This window comes from Myiozetetes cayanensis, unplaced genomic scaffold (assembly GCF_022539395.1).
Source record: "Myiozetetes cayanensis isolate MyiCay16 unplaced genomic scaffold, myiCay2020 scf9, whole genome shotgun sequence".
Lineage (NCBI taxonomy): Eukaryota > Metazoa > Chordata > Aves > Passeriformes > Tyrannidae > Myiozetetes > Myiozetetes cayanensis.
In genome coordinates this window covers 35172416-35185240 of record NW_026088185.1, presented here as the reverse complement: position 1 = coordinate 35185240, position 12825 = coordinate 35172416, and the positions used below count along the sequence as shown (strand labels likewise).

General features: G+C 39.3%; 1 protein-coding gene across 22 annotated transcripts in view; it reads left to right on the top strand.

Annotated features, from left to right (window-relative positions):
* Positions 1-12825, top strand: part of GTDC1 (glycosyltransferase like domain containing 1) — a 208266-nt gene that overhangs the window by 107737 nt on the left and 87704 nt on the right. The window lies entirely within an intron of this gene.

Below are 12825 nucleotides of genomic sequence, written 5' to 3'. Positions count from 1 at the left end.
TCTCTTAAAAAATGTTGTCTCATTCTTGTCCTCAAGTTTTTATCATTTTCGTTTATGAAGAGAATCAATAATGCTTTAAAATCGTAATTTAATAAAATAAATATGATCTGATTATTTTTTAATTTTTTTGAAGTTATTTTAATCAAGTTTGAGAAGAAGTCATCAGTAAAATTGCTGTTGATTTATAAATAGGATAATTAGAGGCTTTCCTCCTAAGTACTGTTCACTGGCATTGTGGCTGTTTTTATTGCCTAGTCAAACCTCTTCATTCAATTTTAAAATTGCCTTTTGAATGAACTGCGCTATGAGCTTGCCAAATAGTGTCACCATTAATACCTTACCTCCTCTATTTCATTGTCCAGTCTGTAAATGCACAATAAATTGTTTGATAAGGAGGTCAATGAGGTTGTACTAGTTCTTAAGTGAATTACGGCCGAACGTTTCAGATTATGTCACACTCCCACTGCAGCGCCGGGTGCGGAAGCTGGCGATGCGGCACGTGGGGGATCGTTTGGTGGGCTTGCTCCAGGACTAGACACAAATCGAAAAAAGCAGGTTCTCTACTGATCTTTGTGTAGAGAATAGATTAAAAAAATTCACCTGGTTAATCCAATTCTGTAGCGTGCCCCTTGGTCTAATTAAGTGAGCCCTCAGTAGCACGTACAAGCCACGAGCTCCGCAGAGATGGGTTAGGGCAAAGATGTTTGCAGGCAGGAGGGTGTTCCACTGCTTTGATTATTGAGAAGCTTCTGTAGTATTCCTGGAAGGTCCTAAAGCAGGTCTAAACAGCGTGCTGGATGTTTATGTTGTGTATCACATCAGATACTGTGATAAAAATGTGGAAATTGGGTTTTTCTGAATGTATTAGGAGTGGCTGAGGGAGCTGAGGGTGTTCGGCCTTGAGAAGAGGAGGCTCAGGGGAGATCTCACCCTCTACAACTGCCTGAAAGGAGGTTGGAACCAGGTGGGGTCAGTCTCTTTTCCCAGGTAACAAGTGATAGGATGAGAGGAAATGGCCTCAAGTTGCATCAGGGGGAGGTTTAGGTTGGATATTAGGAAAAATGTCTTCACAGAAAGGGTTGCAAAGCATTTTCACAGGCTGCTCAGGGCAGTGATGGAGTCCCCATCCCTGGGGGGATTTAAAAGACCTGTCGATGTGACACCTGGGGCCATGGGCCATGGGTGGGCTTGGCAGTGCTGGGGGAACGGTTGGACTCGATGGTCTCAGAGAGCTTTTCCAACCTAAATTATTCTATATTCCACAATTGGAGACTCATGCCAGATGGGTGTCACCACTCCAGCAGTTTCCTGTCCCAGTGCATCCCTTTCATCCAACCCTCCCCTGCCTGGAGAGCTCCTCCTTGGCCGGGGCTCCCACCCAGGCACGTGTTCCCCGCGCCCACAGCGCGGGCCGTGCTGAAATAGAAACGGGAACGGCGAAAGTAAGAAACTTTGTGTGCTTGTTGAGTCTAAAAGAAAGTCTGTTTGTGTGTGTCTCTCCCTTTGTAACAGAAGGAATGTTTCTTATGTTTCTGTCTTCAGACAGTTGGCACACATTTCATCTCAGCAGCTGCTTTCTCTTAAAGTGCAGTAGAGTGTAGGACTGTAGTGACACTAGCATTAATACTTCACATTCTGCTATCATATGCTGTCACTGTGAAATATGGATCTAGGTTACATGTGTTTGCAGACTTTGTACTGCTGAATTATGAAAGCTGACTCCGTTGGAGGATTGTGTTGTATTCAGAGACTGTGAACTGAACAATAAATGAATGCAGGCAGAGACTTGCAGTCATAAGCAGTATCCTCCTTTTTGGCCTAATTGAGACAATAGCTTTAAAATGTAGAATTGCCAAATAAAACTTCGTTGTTGACTTAGGTAAATATATTTAGCAGGCATTTAAATATGCCTCTTGTGGGCACCTTTTAGTTGTTATCCTCGACCTTGTTTAAATATTATTTTTAAATCCCGTTCTTCTGAATGGGATGAATTACTGCAGATGAATAAAATGGATTACAAGAAGTACTACTGCTACATGCCAGAAGAAATTATTGGGAACAATTAGTTATTTTGTTATCGAGAATTAAGTGTATAGCCATAAATACAACTCAGCAATTTTTTTTTATATGTCTGGATGTCTATAAAGGAAGTGAGGAGCTGCACTTTATTAATTTCTAAAGGTATGAAGTTAATACAGATGTAAATATCAGCTAAGACAACAGGAATCATTCCATGTGGATGCATAGGGGATCCAGTCCTGACCCTGCTAAAGTCACCTGGGGATGTGGCAATAACTAAAGGAGTATTTGGAAATATTTTGAAATCAAGGCTCAGCATAAGGAGATACTGGGATATCATCTCAATACAGGTTCATGTCCACAGTTGTGTTGTGCTGAAAATGTTAATCAGTGTATTGGTTAAGCTCAGATTTATTTGGTGGCTGAAATTCTGCCAGTAAATGATTTTATTTCTTAAATATTTTTTAAAATCGAGTGTCCATAATTCCAGTGTCACTGCTATGACTAAACACCAACAATTGATTTTCTGTGTGCAACCACTGATAGTCAGAAAACAAACCCAGGTGCAGAAATCTGACATCCAGTGTAACACTCCCCAGTTTTTACCTTTGAATATCAGCATATCTGAAAGGAGGGAGTGAATGAACAAAACATACATTTTGTTAGGTTATGTTCCTGATAAATGGCCTTTAAATCACACTTCTTCAGGAGCTTCTAAATGCCAAAAAAACATAATCAGCACCTTCCCCATGAATGATCTAATGCTCAGAGTAGTGTTAGAGTGGCTGTGGACAGTGTGAAGGAAGTGTTTGTCCTTACTGAACTTGCCTGAGTATTTCAGTGCTTTGCATGTGTGGGGTTTGTATCATCTACCTACGGAATTTGGTGTGAAGTGGTTGCTGTCAGGGCTCTTCCCGTGTTGATTTTGATGATTCTTTTGTATCTCATGCTCAAGTGGGAAGGTGGGGTTGTATCCTCTCTCAGCAGTGCTGTTCCTGTGCTTCCCATAACAACCTTTCTATTGTCATCTCGTTCCCTGGCTTCTTTTAAATTGCCTCCAGGTTCATGTGAAGTTTAAATATGCTCGTCAAGGATCATCCTGGACTTCTAATTTTGCACTGTGACAGTGCATTGTTCAGTTGATTGGAAAGAGGTGAAGCACATAAACAATTCTAACAACAGAATTTAACCTATTAATGAGTCATGCTGGAGGTAATATCTCCATGCTCTCTGAGAGCCCCATTTATGTGCATAATAAATCACGGTGGTTTTTAGGTGCTCACTCATTTTCAGTGCAACAAGCAGCTGTATCATCAGTCTTCTCTTCTTTGCCTGTCTTTTCACAGCCATCGAGGTTTTTTTTTTTATTTTGTAGAAACTTTGCTGTGGTCAGGTTATTTTTTAATATGTGGAAAATAAAATGCTAATAAATTTCGAATTTTCAATCATCTACCTCTGTTTTCCTGTCAAGGTGAAGATCATTTTCTTAACCTTGACAGATCAGTGGCTTTTTTCTCATTCAAAAGAATGAGGCTAATGCACTGATGTTCTCATGAACAAGACCATCTTGTAGTTCATTGCTTTTATCCATCTTTCTAAAATATTCTTTTATTTCTCAAAATATTTCTGTGGCATCGTGACAGTAGAAACATCAGTAGAAACAGGACGAGCAACATAATTTTTCTGAACTTTGGCATCTGTGTATAGAATACTGTGTAAATCTGTTATTAAATGTATAGAAAATTCACCTGGGGTGGAGTATTACACTGCTTAGAAGGCAGAGTTGGTGGACTCTGTCTCTGATTGATGTGGTTTAATAGTTAAATTGCACAGATTTCACAGTAATGGTCATAGCAGCATTTACCAAAAAAAGCAAAATTTTATGTGGGGACCAGGTACAACAATTGAACCTAAGTTAGACCTACAAGGGGAAATGACCCTAAGGTGAACAGATGTAGATTAGATATTGGGAAGAAATTCTTCCCTGTGAGGCCCTGGCACAGGTTGCCCAGAGAAGCTGTGGCTGCCCCATCCCTGGAAGTGTCCAAGGCCAGGTTGGATGGGGCTTGGAGCAACCTGGGCTAGTGGAAGGTGTCCCTGCCATGGCAGGGGGGTGGAATGAGATAAACTTTAAGGTCCCTTCCAACCCAAAACATTCGAGCATTCAAAGTTACATTATTTATTGGAACTTCACAGCAGGGAGCAGTGAGGGGATAAATGAGGAACTGAGTGAGATTGCAGTCTCTGAACTGTGGATATCCATGGGGGTGTGTCCTCAGAGCTGCCTACGTGCTGCAAACTGAACTTGGGACATAGGAAATAGGAGCTTACCTTGTGATGGAAACCAAGAGGACCATATGAACCTGACTGTAGAAAGATGTGGCTGTGGATTTTCCTCCCTTGGAGATAACCTGGCAATTGAAGATTCACACTGCTGCTCTCTGCTTTCTGTTCCTGGCTCTTTGCAGGGTGCTGGACCTCCTGTGTCTGACTGGGAGGTGCTGGTCTTCCATCATGTCAGATAAATGTAAAGATCCTCAGTGCCTTTTGTCATCAGAAACATCCTCAGAGCTAATCTAGCATGCAGTTTTTCAGAGATTACTGTGCAATGCCCCAGAGACATGATGAGCAAAGTTCTCAAGCCCCAAAGGACTGAACTATGAAACCACATTTCCAAATAGATTAAAAGTATTTGTCATCAGCTGGTTTGCTGTGAAGGGCTGAACAGAAGTCCTTTACATGTGTGTGCTCCTGCATGTCTGTGTGTGCACACACACACTTGAGCTTGTAGGAACCCAGTGTGCTCAGTTTTTTTATTTACTAATAATCAGGATTTTAACTTTTCAACTGGGAGCTATTTCTGGGGCTGTCTAAGCCAAAGACAGAATTTTTGAGACAGTTTACAGTGTCCTTTCCCCCCACATTAGGGTCTCATTGTTGTGGGAGAAAGTCCAAAATTACCTCAAATGCATAAATTTTGAGATAGGTCAAAAGAATTGAGCCATACTGTCTGAGTTGGTACCAAAGTCAATTATTATCCTGACAGGTTTGTCAGGAAAGTGTGTAAAAAGAAAGGAACTCCTCAGTTATTTCCTGATTTCTCTGTTACATCAATTCACAAGGCATCAACACATGGTGTTTTGTGCCTTCCACAGGAATCCTAGTCTGAAGTTTTATTAAAAATGAAACCAAGGAAAAAGGGACCCACACACAGATATTTTTGAAGCCATGTTGGTGCTCCTACACCAGGATCCTGTTAGGTCAGTCTCAAAAAGGCAGTTGTGTTCAGCTGGCACATGTTCTGGTCCTATTCCAGATTATACCTGAAATTGCACAACAAAATGGTGTTCAGAAAGTGAGGCAGAGTTGCATTTTCTTGTTTAAAACCAGCAGGATATTCCATCATGCCTGCATTTTAATTAGATGATATTCTGTTCACCTTTCCCATTCATTAATGATCAATAGGCTGCCCAGAGAAGCTGTGGCTGCCCCATCCCTGGAAGCGTCCAAGGCCAGGTTGGACGGGGCTTGGAGCGACCTGGGATAGTGGAAAGTGTCCCTGCCCATGGCAGGGTGCTGGAATGAGGTGGTCTTTAAGGTCCCTTCCAACCCAAACCATTCTAGGATTTAGTGAATACTCTTGTGTCAAGTCATGAAAGTCTGTTAGTCTTCAAGTAAAGGTCTGTGTTGTGGGCATTGCTGTGTCCAGCAAGCATTAATTTTTTAAACTTTTTAAAGCATAACCAGAAAATGGGCCATTTATAATGCAGACCTAAAGGTCCTTTCTAGCACAACTGCAGTAAGTCCATTAACCATATGAAAGTGTTTTAACTGTGACATGGATTCTTTAATCCTGAGTAATAAGCATCTGATTCTGATAGAGGATCCATTTTATTGACGAAGCCAAACAGCCGAGGAGATGCCGCCTTTGTGAGTTGCAATAGTTGGGTAGCGAGCATGTCATAAATCTTGTAACCAAAATAACAGTGTAATATTGGGCTGGATACAGAGGTTTTTCTGCCTCATTTTTTATACAGCTCATGTCTTTAGTCTGTCCCCTGTAACGTGCAGAAGGCAGAGACGAACATTTCTGAATGGTTTGTTTGAGCAACCCTGGTTTTTGCACCAGATCTTCATCTGACTTAAAGATCTGCAGTTCCATGTAAGCCAATTATAGCAGTTTATATCATCTAATTGTCTCATTTCTTCTTCCAGCCATAGGTTTAAAAATTGTGAATTTATTTGTCGTTTTTTCCAATGACATGTATTGGTGTCATCAATATCATAGGAATAATCAAGGACTATTTTTTCCCCTCTTTAATCTGAAATAAAAGCTGGTGCTGGATAGTTCTGGAAGGATGTTGAAACTTAACTTTGGTGAATAGCAAGTAGGACAAATGTGTAGTTATTATCTATTTAATTAAATGGTTCATAAGAGTCAAAGTGTTTTAAATACATCATAAAATACAGGAGGTCAGAAACTTAAGAAACCCAGTAATTTAAATCACTATTGAATAATAGGTAAATGAGGGTCATCTTCTGAGGCACTTAGTCAAAAATTCCTCCTTACAGGAGGATTGTACCTCAAACACGAAAGGAGACTTGAAAAAGAGCCAGCAGAAAAAATACAATGTTTTTTTTCCTCCAAAAGGGCTGTGATTTCTGTTTCCCCATTATGCATAAAGGAACCTTGGAAAAAAAGTTTTTGGTTTTACAATACTTGTCAATATTTTCACTGCTTTTTTAATCTTAAAGACTGCAAAATGTTTAGGCAGTTCCCACCCAAGCACACACATGGAAGACCAGCATGTGTTAAACATGTTCATTTTCATCTCTTGCCCTATACTCTCAAGGGTTATTGAGACAAAGAGCAAAATCTGTCATCTGATTGTTCTTATTTAGTAACTGGTCAGGATCAACATTGGTTAATAAACCAAGCCCAATGCAAAGCTCTCCCAAAGAGCAGTTCTGCACTCAGTTACTCACTTTTCACATTCTTTTTCCTTGTGATAACATGATCATTTCACTCCAGTTCCCCAGTCTCCATGCAGTCTCCTAGGACAGACAAGACCTGAATTTCTAATATGAAGAAGCACGATCCAAGTGTGCTGTACATTAGAGACAATAAAAAGAAGGAAAAAACCCACCCACCTTTTAAATTTTCTATGTACCTTTTACTTTTAAAAGAAAACTTTGACCATTTGCAGAGTAGAGTGTGAAAGATAAACTGTGTGGAGGTGTTGCCTTTAGAGATTTAGATTATTTTCTTTTCTTTGTAGCATTCCCGTTCCTCATTGAGAATGTTGCTACATTGCTTTTGGTTTTCTTACATGCTGATGTGTGATTTAACTCTGGATCTACATTTGGAGGTGGAATGCCACTCTGTCTGTTGTAGTAAGATGGTGTCTTGAGTTTTCAAATGTGTGTGTAAACTATGCATCATCACAAGAAGAATGTTTTATAACTGGGTGTATCAAAACTGGTTATAGAAAATTTCAGTGGTTTAATACTCAGAGAATGACCATGAGTAATGACTTATTTACAGATCCATTTTAAATCAGTGCTTCATTTAAATAAATACAAATAGTAAAAAGGGTGAGAAGAGCAGCTAAAGAGAAAAGTATTCTCGAATGCACAGTAGTAAGATGTTTTCCAATGGTGTAGGTTTGAAACTTAAAAGGGACTCGTGTGCCTTCAGAGGGATTAAGTTTCAATACGTGTCGGCAGCGCTATTGTATTAGTGCAGTCGGCTACAACAAATTTATCCTGTGATGATACGTAATACAGAGAATCACCTTTTATCTCCCACTGAAAAATAAGCTACAGCCGAAGCATCAGCAGCTCTGTGAACTCTGCTGGTGTATTTGATACCTTTATGTTTGATTTCAGGCTCAGAGAATAGATGGAGGTGTCTCTGGCAGCACTAAATGCGAACCCTTCTCGTGTGTTCAACTGAGTGTGTGTCTGGGCATCTGTGTTACTCCATTTTCCTATATTTAAGTACATGGCAAAGGTTTTATTTGTTCTGCTTCACAAGAACCAGTCAGGAGTGTGAACACACAATCTTTAGACCCCATGGAAGCCCATCAGAGGTCAGTGGTCTCTCTGCTGTCAAGAGGCAGCTTGATGACCTGGCTGGATCGTCACTCCTGTGATCGTTATGTGGATTTTCATCCAGGCAGGACAAGCAGTATTCATCTGATTTAGGAAATGGCCCTTCCCAAGCCACAGAGCCAAGCAGCTGTGTGAGGAAGTGGCCCCAGTGGCAGGACACACAGTCATTGGGTGATCTGCCCTTTGACTCAGGCCCTGCTCAGTGGTCCCTGTGTCCATCGATTCCAGAGCGTGGGGCTGTAATTGCAGTTGTGGACATGAGGTTAAATGTTGGAGCATGCAAAGGCTAATCTAAGTACTTGTCCTTTCCTTGAGAACTTCACCTTTGCAACTTCCATTGGCTCTCCACCGAAAGCCATCCACAATTTCCAAATTCATTCTTACTTGTTGTAGCCAGGTCCAGCTGCACCGCTGGCTCAGTCAACTGTGCCATCTTCATATTTCTGCTGCTTTTCTTTGTGGAAATCAGTATGCTTTCCTCTTGGAAAAACACATCCAGAAATGGTGGAAATTAGGCACAGGTCCTCCATGGTAAAGAGCTGGTGGAGGTAGAACAGGATATCACAGGACTTCGGCTACTTCCAGTTCCTAAAGCAAATCTTCGCCCTTTTTGGTGGAAGCAACTCTTTCTTGAGAATCCAGTTAAAGGGAGAAGGAACATGTTGTCTGGGGTTTTTTTTAAGCCAGAAACCACATGTTAAAAAATCTTTTTAGAATCCCTGACAGGTGAATTTTATGGTGTTTTTTAGTCTCTGTTAAATCCAGAAACACGTAAATACATCAGTCCTGCTTTTTACAGGAACCAAATGATAGGTATGGCTGTGTGTATTCTGAGATTTGCATCCCAAATGCAAGTTTATAAGGTTTGTTGTTGCAAAAAAATCTGATGCCCGTAGTCCTTGTTAAAAATGCTGAAATATTTTAGATAATTTCCAAATACTTTGTGTTTTTTAGGAGACTCATACAGTCAAGCGAGAATGTGGCTTTTAAAATAGCTTTATTGAGTGAAGCTGAATTTCCTGTTCTCATGTCTTGTGGTGACAGTAGTGATGCAGAAGCATAAAGTATTGGGAGTAAGAGTATTTTAATAATATCTAATCTTAGCCTTATGAACTATTCTGGACATAATCTTTTTAAAAAAAAAAGAGAAATGAAGCACAGTTGTGAAAACAACATTGACAAAGTTTTTTGAACTCTTTTCTGACATAAATGATTGTCGTGTTTGATGGAAATATAATCAATCATGAATAAAGCTGTATGGGGAGAGGGATTCTGTGGGGTTTATGCTGAAATATAACAAGTATGACATAAGGTGAGTGCTGTCCTTTTGCACTAAGTGTATTTCCAAACAGATTTGGCTACTCCTGAGAATGTGTAGCAAAGGGAAGGCTGTGCTCTTTTATGAACTCAAATAAGCTGTAAAATTAAATATTACCTCTACCAATATCATTATTTTCTTGACAGAGAAAATCAGTAGCTTCAATCCAAGGGTGTAGTTGCTCTAAATGGAGGAATTCATATCTATTCCTATGAAGAGCAACAGATAGGCTTAACTTCGGGCAGAGGGGAAGGAGCATCAACACCTCTCCAAGTCAGCAGTGGGGGAGAGGAAGGGGTGAAAAGTGGCTGCAGAAATGGGTTCTTTGGCAACACTTGGTGAATAGTGTGCGTATCTGCAGATGAACCCCTGGCTGCAGATGCAAAAATTGGAACTTGTGGAGAAAAAAGGGTTAAAAAGGATGAATATCTTTGCACCTTAATGGGAGAACTATTTCTGTAATAGTATCAAAGATAAACCAGTGTATTATGAACACTAAATGATAAAGGGTGATAATATGCCATTCTTGAGACTTCTTGGCTCTTACCTAACACATCAGAAAGTGATTGTTGAATTTTAAATAGCCATACAAATGGATGACATAGAAATTTAACTTTGCTTTGACCTTATTCTAATTCACAAGATGACTGCAAAATGACTTTGTTACATCTGAATGTATGCTGGATGCTAAATCACTCCAGAGTATAAAATCTTTGTTTTGGCATAATGTTGATGCATAAACATTTGTACCCCATACTAACCCTATAAACATCACAATCCATCAGTACAATTACAAAAAAGATTGTTTGTTTTCACACTTAAAGCAGACATGAAATAGAGTGTCCTTAACTTAATCACCACCTTGATTTACCACATTTGCATATATTTGCATATTAATTGGACTACAGATTAAAATTGGTTTTGTAATTTTAATTAAGTGTCCACAAAGGTAAATGATTAGAACTGTTTAAAATACATTCTGACATAAATAGCAGTAAAAGCTTTTGTGATGATGTTTTTGTGGAATTACATTCAGAAAGTGGCCTTTTTATGATAGTAATTTTAATCTTAAATAGAATTATACAGTCAAACAGAACTGTGGATTCATAATCATTTTTTCAAGATTCATTTAATATTTTGCTGATTTGCAGCACTTGATGAAAATGTACTGTAGGTTTAGTTGATTGCAAAATTGGGCCTGTAGAGCTGATAAACTGAGGGTTTAAACCCTCAGTCTTTATATTTGCCTTACACATTTCAAATGTGTTATGTCTACATACATAGACAAGGGCTTAGTTTTTATTTTCTTCCAAGTTGAGAAATGTAAAAGCTGTCAGTACTGGATGATCTGTTTGTGTGAAGATGTAATCACCTCCACTGACCACCTTCCTTCAGTCGGGATGGTGGAGCACGGGACCTTTTAAAACCTTTCCAATAAATCATTGCAGGTAATAGAAGAATCATTCCTCGGGGTTGTCAAGGGAGAATGAGTCTTAGAGGTAAAGATGTGCTGTCAGGACTGCTGTGCTGCAGTTGGTGGATGTTGATATCTGACCAGTAATGTCTGCTGGACCAAATTGTCGGGCTAAAGTTAATAAAACTGTAGTATTTGTGGTTAGAAAGGCTGTAGGAACAGGGTTCTTAATGCACCTCTGAGTCTGCCTCTTCCTTTGTGGACCAATTCACGCTTTCTCTGAGCACTTAAAGTACCAGTAAGGACAAGTTTTCATCCTGGATTGTAAAGGGGAGTTTTGCCTGCCTGATGAATTGGTAAAAGGCTTTTTATTATATTCCATAACTTTTGAGTTGGTGAGCTATAGGCATTCATTAGGCATTAGACCATCTTTCAGCTAGAAATAAAATATCCAGTTTATGGTTTACTGTATTAGTTTACTGCTTTACCTGTGAGAGAAAATAATAAAGTAGCTGTTGGTTTTGGTTTGGGAGCAGATTTGGCGAGCATAGCTTTAAAAGAAAGAGTATTTAAAGTTTGTAGAATTTAACATGATAGCAGTTTTACCTACTATGAAGAAAAGGTTGGTGTGGATTCAGTAAGGAATTCAAATTAGGCCCTTTTCTAAGTTTCCTTCCAACTTTTGAGCTGTTCTAAATATCAAAACTATTCCTAATTTCATGTATTTTATGTCCTGTGTTTGAACCTTGGCCATTTACTTACATTACCTTCCTCTCTCTTCAGTGTACATTAGGAAAAAAGCAATTGTGAAACAGTGTACTTGGGGTCTTGTTGTGCTTTACTGATTTGAAATAATTTTCCTGTTAATGGTGTATTTAATATTTATTTTTCCTCCTATCCATGGTAAGGCTTTCAAGTGAGAGTAATAAAACTTTTGGAATGTTCCTGTCTAGCAGACTTTGCACTGTTTGTTGTGTTGTATTCAAACTCCAGCCTAAGCAGGCAGACTAAATTGCAAGTTAGATTCACTGGCTAATAATATATCAGAAATCAGATTTCTTATCATGCTCTTACATGAAGTACAAATTGTTTCTCAAACTGATGTTATTTAGTGCCTATTAAATATTATTCCTGATGTGCTTTTAGATTCCTGTTTATGTAGTGACTGATTTCAGTGTCAAACTGGCTTAGGTTCCCCATCTTAGGAGCATTACAAAACTGCTTCTAAAAGCCAGATCCAAAGGTCTCAGTCGATGCATGAATTCCCCGTGTTAAGACTCAAATTGGGCATTAATTGAAGCTGTGTCTTGGGTGAGAGCTGCTGGTAGATTTAATCTGGAAAAAGACCTGTGATAATATTAGTAAAAAAGAAAAAAAAAAAAAAAGGCAAAAGAATTGAATAGTCATTGAATGAAGCATCGAGGAACAAACCTGCCAGACAAGTGCCATTATGATTTTTCAAATGGGCATGTAAGCTCGATGTCTCGTTAGATTAAATTGTTATGGATGTCCATCCATCTGTGGAAAAGATGGTTATTTCTAGTTAGGGTATTGCCTTCCCTTTCTAATGTGTATCTCACTAATATCGTTCATCCTTGTGTCACCTGAGGATCAGAAAGCTAAAAAGCACATCATCTGCAACTGTTTTGGGGACGTTGTTTGAAAGCTGAACCTTGCTTTCAATCCAGCTCCCTTACAACTGTAATTGTATTATGGAAACTCAATCATCCCCCCCCCCGAGTTTGGGGAGCCAGCTTTGAAGTGGCTGGTATCAAATTTTTTTTGAGATGTGCTTGAATTTAGAAAAAGAAAAAAAAATTAAGGGCTTAAGCACCGTTGGTTTTTAATGAGACTTGAACTTCTAAGTGATTAAGTCAGTTGTGAACTTGGAAATTAGGCTCTAAAGATACTTGGTTCTTTGGAGGTATGCATTGACCTTGCTTCTGTTTAGACAACTGGT